The sequence below is a fragment of the Capsicum annuum genome, chromosome 3 (genome assembly GCF_002878395.1).
Source record: "Capsicum annuum cultivar UCD-10X-F1 chromosome 3, UCD10Xv1.1, whole genome shotgun sequence".
NCBI classification, from domain to species: Eukaryota; Viridiplantae; Streptophyta; class Magnoliopsida; order Solanales; family Solanaceae; genus Capsicum; species Capsicum annuum.
In genome coordinates this window covers 71,652,156-71,660,336 of record NC_061113.1, presented here as the reverse complement: position 1 = coordinate 71,660,336, position 8,181 = coordinate 71,652,156, and the positions used below count along the sequence as shown (strand labels likewise).

Here is an 8,181-nt window from a genome sequence, read left to right as displayed (position 1 = left end):
GGGAAGTGGCAGTCCCACTTCCAACAAACTTGATTTTCCCAATTCAAAGACCAGCAGCTGGGGGAATTTTGAGTTGAAATAAAATATAGTGTAGCTTCAAAGACCAGCAGCTGGGGGAATTTTGAGTTGAAATACAATATAGTGTAGCTTCTTATTAGTAGTGAACAATTTGTAGGGCTTTCACCTAAGGATCCAATAGTCCACTTGCAGACCGTCATTGAGCTTACAGATACATTCACTCCAACCGAGGTGACTCCAGATTATGTGAGGTTGAAACTCTTCCCCTAATTACTTATTGGAGAAGCTAAAAGGTGGTTGAATGCAGAGCCAGCCAGTTCAATCACAACATAGGATGACTTAGTCAGAAGGTTCCTCATTAGATTCTTTTCATCAAGAAAGACTGTGAGACTTCACAGTGAGATAGTGATCTTCAAATAGAAGACTGATGAAAACCTCCATCATGCTTGGGAACGCTTCAAGGATCTTTTTGGAAATTGTACACATCACCAACAGTCTAATAAAGTTCTTTCTCATACTTTTGTAGAAGATCTTGATCACAAAACAAAGATTTTGATAGATTCAGCCGCGAGTGGTCAAGCATTGGAGCTAACTTATGATGATCTATACACATTACTGAACCGCTTAGCAAAAGGAAATCCAGAGTGGCATTCAGATTCAAGAAGTGCCACAAAAAGAATTGTGGGAGTATTAGAGATAGACCAACTCACAGCCTTATCAGCATAGGTCTTTGCCTTACAAAATTTGATCAACATAATATTCAGCACCATGAAGTTAGGAGTAGCACAACCTACAGCCACAGTCAATGCTATCCAACAAACCTCTAACCAAAAGAATACATATATCTGGTTGGGACCTTTCCCCAATCATTGACAAAACTAATATCCATAAATAATCAAGAGTATAAAATAACATCCATGAAATAGAGCTTTCTAAATAGATGGAACCTCATCACTTCAATCCAAAGATGACCTTGAGTTTTCTAATGCTAAGTAGGAGGAGTAGAACGGCCGGTTCCTACATCGCATGGGGATACAGTCTCTCGAAGATGGGTTAGAGGGAAAACACTAGCATAAACTTAGGATAAGGATGAAATAATGAAAATTATAAAACCAAGTAAGAACATCGATATGCACACAAACTAAATATATATCTATATAACCTGTTGAGAAAGGGAATCAAGTTTAGCATTCCATTTAAAACCTTTATTTGGGTTGTACAACTTTGTCGTCCTTAATCCACTCATGGGTTATTGGGTTTAGCTCCTCCTGCAAAAGGGCCTAATAGAGTGAAGCTTCATGACTAGAGAAAAGAACCTGGGATGACTAGTACATCCTCCAAAATATAAAGTGTGACATCATGCACACTGTTACTAGGATAAAACTTCACATTGGCAAATATGAGTTTCTAATTTTATCCCTCTGGGACCTCCACCTTCCGTGGCTTTGAACACACCTCCCTTTAAGCCAATTAAAACCATTTCCAAACAACCAAAATATTATTAATTTATTATTAACCAAGGCCCTCAGTAGTGGTATTTTCATTCCGACTATAACTTCCAAGTATTGTCCTTAGCCAAACTTTTTTGAGATCAAGGGATTTCCATGTACCTATAGATCTTATTATCCAATTAACTTAGGGGATTCTAATGTAACCCAAAAGTATGTTTATTAATCCAAATAATTCCTAAACTATCTAAACTATTCATATCATTTAGGGTTTTATTACCAAGTTTAAACAATGCATAAGTTCCATTGAAAAACCTATATAATAGTGAAAGCATTATTAGAGGCATTTTACTGAATATATTTGGGGCATAGTATTTCCAAAACCAAAGTCCATTACCAAATAACCATTCCCATGCAACCAATTATCTAGAAACACCATTAAAGCATATAAAAATATAATTAAAATGTAGGAAAACCATAATCAAGCATTTATAACTAAAAAACCCAAATTATATTTGAAAACCCAAAAGCTTACATCATTAAAATCATAAAAACATTGCATAAAACCATGACTTTAGTTGGAAATAACAATGAGGAAAGAGAACATTCATTAAACTAAGATGATGATGGATACGAATCACCAAGATAAGCCCCAATTTACTCCTTAAGATGAAACCTTAGCTTATTTTGTCCAAGAACTCTAAGAGAATTTAAGAGTGTTTTCTAAGTGTTTAAGAATAGAATAGTTGGGAAAATAACCTCCCAAGTGAAATATAATTCATGGGGACTTATTAGGATAAGTGGGAAAATATCCATATTACCCTCACTTAAACTGCATTTAATTCCCTTCACATGGTACAACTGACCCTTATGAGTCGTACCCATCTTGTATGAGTGGTACCCATCTCTCATATCCTAGGATTTCTCCCTTGGACCCAACACGTTCCAAGGTATGACACACCCATAAGCAAGTTGTATCTAAGTGTACGACTAGTACCCATAAACCGTGTGATAAAATTTTAAGAGGTCTGAATACTAACTACCATATGAGTCCTAGGCATGATTCATGCTCTATCTTATATATCATCGTGAGCCACTCATCCTCGAATCCAACTTAATTTACCAAGTCTAAGGTTAAGTGAAGTAACCAACTAACTCATATACACCGATATGACTTTTACCATCCAAATTGTACCTATTCTAGTAACTAAATCACTCCACCAACTAACACTTGTCAGCATACGGCTAGACCATGCAACTTATACCCAAGCGTATTACTTATTCCCTAAGTTATATATTTCCCAAAATCAAAAATCTTGGATATTTTCTAAGGTCCAGAAACAAGGGCATTTCACTATGGGGAGATTTTATTTTGTCTGTAAAGAAGAAGGATGGCTTAATGTGTATGTGTATTTATTATAGGAAGCTTAATAAAGTGACATTCAAGAATCATTATTCTATGCCTCGTATTGATGACTTATTTGACCAACTTAAGGAGCAGCCATGTTTTTTAAGATAGATTTAATGTCAAGTTATCATCAATTGAGGATTCAAGATGAGGATTTCCCAAATACAGCCTTTAGAACCCATTATAGTCATTATGATTTTTTGGTAATATCTTTTGGGTTGATTAATTCCCTAGCCGCGTTGATGGATTTGATGAACCGTGTGTTAGGACCCTACATAGACTCCTTTAGTATTCCACTCATTGATGACATTATTGTGCATTAGAGGAGTAGTGAGGACCACGTGAAACATTTAAGAGTCATGCTCCAGACTCTAAGAGATCATGTGATTTTTTCTAAGTTCCCAAAGTATGAGTTTTGTCTTGAGTCAGGGTCATTCCTTGGACATGTGTTATCCAAAGCAAGTATTATAGTAGATCAGCCTAAGATTTTGAAAATTTGTGATTTTTCTATACCTACATCTCTGGATAATGTTTGTAGTTTCATTGGTTTGGCTGGTTATTATAGGTATTTTGTTAAGAGTTTGGAAACTATTTCAGTCCCTATGACTAGATTGACTTAGAAAGAAGTTTCTTTCCAATAGTATGAGAAGTGTGAGTTGAGCTTTGGAAATCTCAAAGACTGTATTACTTTAGCTTCTGTGTTAGCTCTTCCAATTAAGGGTGAGGGATTCATCATATTTTGTGATTCTTCTAGTATTGGTGTTGGTTGTATTTTGATGGAGAAGGGTCATGTTATTGCTTATGCTTCTAAATAGCCTAACGATCATGAGCGTAACTAACCCACTTGTGATTTTATGTTGGCAGTGGTAGTTTTTGTGTTTATGATTTGGAGGCAGTATTTATATGGTGTATATTGTGAGATTTTCAATGATTATCATAGCCTTCAGCATATTATGACCTAGCGAAAGCTTAATCTTGTCATCATAGATGGATGGAGTTTTTGAAGGACTATGATAATTCCATCCTATATTATTTGGGTAAGGTGAATATGGTAGTTGATGCCTTAATCACAAGGTAGTGAGTATGGGTAGCTTGGATTGTATATATAATTCTCATAGGACTATGGCATGGGACATTAGTCCTTAGCAAATATCATGGTTTTCCATGATATATCATTGTTAGTATAAGGATATAAAGTTTTTTTGTTTTATGATCGAGTGTTGAATAGTGAGCCTGGGAGGCACACTATTGATTCTAAGGGCAGTGCCATAGTTAGATGACTTGATTTAGTATATTCTTCCTGAGGCTCACAATTCTTGATATTATATTCATCCCAGTACAGCTAAGATGTATAGAGAATTGGAGCAATATTACTAGTGGGATGAGATAAAGAAATACAACAGATTTTATGGCACGTTACCTATGTTGTCGGCATGTTAAGACCGAGCATTAGAATCCAGGTGGATTGATTTAGCAGTTTCCCTTTCTTGAGTGGAAATAGGAACAAATTACTATAGCCTTCATTAGTGGTTTACCTCGCACACCCCATGGTCTTAATGGTATTTGGGTTATCATAGACCATTTGACCAAGTCAGCATATTTCCTTCCTATTGAGATGACATTCAGTGCTAAGAGATTATCCTAGATTTATGTTTGATAAATAGTTCATTTGTATGGGGTGCCTGTTTCTATCATATCAGATCATGGTTTGGTATTTAATTCATGATTTTGGAGAGTATTTCAAAAGAATTTGGGTACTCAATTGGATTTGAATATAACTTTTCATCCACAGACAGATAGTCTGTCTGAGCAGACTATTCAGGTGCTTGAGGATATGCTCTTAGCCTGTGTTATGGATTTTGGAGGACAGTGGGATCTGCACTTGGCATTGGTGGAGTTTCTTTATAGCAACAGCTATCATTTGAGCATTGAGATGGTGTCTTTTGAGGAGTTGTATAGTAGGAGGTATTATTTTCTGATTGGTTGGTTTGAGACTTCTGAGGTGAGACCTCGTAGTACTGATTTGCTTCAGGACTCATTAGATAGAGTCAAGATTATTAAGGATAGCCTTAGAGTATTCTAGAGTAGGTAGAAGGCCTATGCCGACGTAGACTCTGTGTCTTGAGATTTAAGTTGGTGACCCTGTGTTCCTTTATATTTTGCCAATAAGGGTGTGATGAGATTTGTAAGAAAGGCTAAGCTGAACCCTCATTATGTTGGTCTTTTTAATATTCTTGGCATAGTTGGTGAGGTAGAGTTTAAGTTAGCCTTGCCTCAAGATGTTGTTATTAGTCACTGATTTTCTTTATATCGATGTTGTAGAAGTATATTCCTGATCTATGTCATGTGTTTAGGTGGGACTCAGTCCAGTTAGATAAGTAGTTAACCTTTGTTGAGGAGCCCATTCTTATTTTTGCTAGTGACGTTAAACAGCTACACACAAGAGAGATTCATGTGGTTGAGTTTTATTGGAAGCACCGCCCAGTATCCTTATTTATTTAGTACTTCAGGTATTTTATTTGCATTTAACTTTTGGCCAAGAATTGGCCATTTCTTCTATTACTTTGAGTTACTAAACCTTAATAGAGTGTAAAATCCATTAAGTGAGTTTTGTGGGTTGGTTGAGAGCTTAAATAGCTTGTGTATTCGTGATTAACATCAAATCTAAGTTATTATTCCTTCAATTTTGGTGTTGAATTCTTTATTTTTTGACCCAAAACCCTAAATGGCTTGAGGATTTACTTTAGCCGTAAATATGGTCATTTTGCATAAATTTCTTGAGGGTTATAACTCCCTAATGGTATTTGAGCTATGAGTTGGTCTCAAAAACTTATTTTTTATATATAGGGCCCACTGAGGGAGTTTTGGTATCATTTTAGACCCAAATCAATGAAATATAGGTGTTGTTGTTCTCATAATAATGTATAGATTATTTTGTTGATAGCTTGGCTCGTTGTAGAAGCTTCGAAGAAAGGAAAAGGAAAGATTGTTGGTTCATGAACTATTTGGACTCAACGTAGGTTAGGCTTACTTGTTGTTAGATTGAGCTTTATCATAATATAATTGTGATATATTGATAAGACTGGGTAGGGTCTTAGATGTTGAATTGGTTGATGGAAATGTTTGGGACTAGTTGAATCCCTTAGGCCTTGAAACACATAAAGTAGGACAGTTGACTCATAGGCTAGAAAATTGGTTAGTTGAACTTGTCTCATTAATAGCATCAGAATACTCTAGTTGCTCTAATAGATGAAAGCGACCTTATTCACTCACCTTAAAAGTATGTTGAACTAAATATGCTTTGTTATGGAATGGCCTTAGTACTTAGGGTGACTTAGGAGGAATACTTGAAGAAGAAATGTCCTATAGTACTAGTGTGGATTAGTAAACCCTTATTGCATGAGTTAGGTAACTTAGCCTAATTTTGGGTAGAAGTTAGACTTGTATAAGACAAAAGGATTATTAGAAATAAAACTAGACCCACCTTAAGCTTGAACAATGTAACTTCTTTAGTGACCTAGATACGTGATGAATGCCTAGATTATACTTTTAGAGATATGATGGATAAACCTTGTAAATGGTGTATGTATGTGGTCGATGTAAGATTATGTGTTTACTTGATTTATTATCTTGTTGTCATGATATGGATATCACTGGAAGTTCTTATGAATTGAACCTATCGTTATCTATCACTTAATTTATTGGCTAGTTACTATGTGAGCCTTGAATTATGTTACAACTCATACTAAGATTAAAGCTTACATACCAAGCTAATTATTTGTGTAAAAGAATGTCTTATGATAGTATTGTGAATCATGTGGGTAAAAGAAGGATTCTAGAAGGCATACCCTTGACTTATAACTGACTTGTTAATAATCATGGCTAAGATTTGGAAAGTGGTGATTGCTCAAACCATTTAGATATACATGCCCATGCATGTAATCAGAAAATGCAGTGATGATTAATGATGAAGTACCATGATATGTATTTCCTTACACCTCTTACACTCTATTGTTGTGATGATTAATGATGAAGTACCATGATATGTATTTCCTTACACTTCTTACACTCTATTGTTGTGGGCTTGTACTTGTTATTTATTCTTCTACAAATGTATGTTTTTATCATTGTCTTGGTGGTTATTAATGATGTGATAATGCCTGGTAAATTCAGAGGATATATTGATGTTGTGATGATGCTCGGGAAATTTGAAGGATTTATGGATGATGTTATGATGCCCAGTAATCTAGAGGATATATTGATGATATTATTATGCTCGATAAATTCAGAGGATATATTGATTATGTGATTCTGACGATAAATTTAGAGGATATATGATAATATGATTATGCTCGATAAATCTGGAGAATATATTGATGATATGATGATGCCCGATAAATTTGGAGGACATATTGATGATATTATGATGCCTGGTAAATTCGAAAGAGGTATCAATGTTATAATAATGCCCGGTAAACTAGGAGGATATATTGATGTTATGGTGATGTTATGTATTGTAATAATATATGAATATATAGATATATGAGTTGTTATGACATTGTATGATTATGTCCTTGTGTGCATTTAGGATATGATGTTTTCCTTAGGTAGTCTATAATTCTCTACCATTGATGACTAGAAAAGTGGAGTGACTCTTGTTAATACTAAATAGTGAATACAAGTATAATTTGCTGAATATTGAGTTAAGACTGTCTGGTAAGTGTAATCGTGTGTAGAATTAAGGATTTACCTAGTGGATATAATTGGCTTGAATATATTGTTATGTTATGAGATTTCACCTAGTAAAATAGGTTATGTCATAACTAGTTGTTTATACAAAGTAGTTATATTACTTGATGGCTAGAAGACTAGAATACTGGTTGATGTACCTTGTTTAGTAAATATGTGGTAACTAATAATTATGGTTGTAAAATGGCTAATGATAATAATAGACTTAGCATCGTTGATGATTAGTCATATTGATTTCTAGTATGTAATGTCATGGGTTACTTAAATGTTGACTTAGAGAATTATTGTGCTAACTAGAAAAAGGCATTGATTTATAGACAGATAATGTGTTGGTAATATGTTGTTTCTCACGACCTTAATGGCTAGTGTACTTATGATAACAAGGAATGAGTTGGTTAAATGGTGATTATGGTCTAGTGATGTATCTTGTTTAGATGTAGATGTTGGCTATTTAATGAATCACAAATAGTTGCTACTCCATGAAGAAAGAGTATATGAGGAATCGGTTATGTTAATGGTTGGAGGTCTTATGATGGCTAGCAAACTAGTAAGCTTAAT

General features: G+C 34.7%; 1 non-coding gene across 1 annotated transcript; it reads right to left on the bottom strand.

Moving 5' to 3' along the window:
• Positions 1-405: 405 nt before the first annotated feature.
• Positions 406-516, bottom strand: LOC124897415. The gene has a single exon (XR_007054136.1). It is a non-coding gene; the product is annotated as a small nucleolar RNA R71 (small nucleolar RNA).
• Positions 517-8,181: the final 7,665 nt, after the last annotated feature.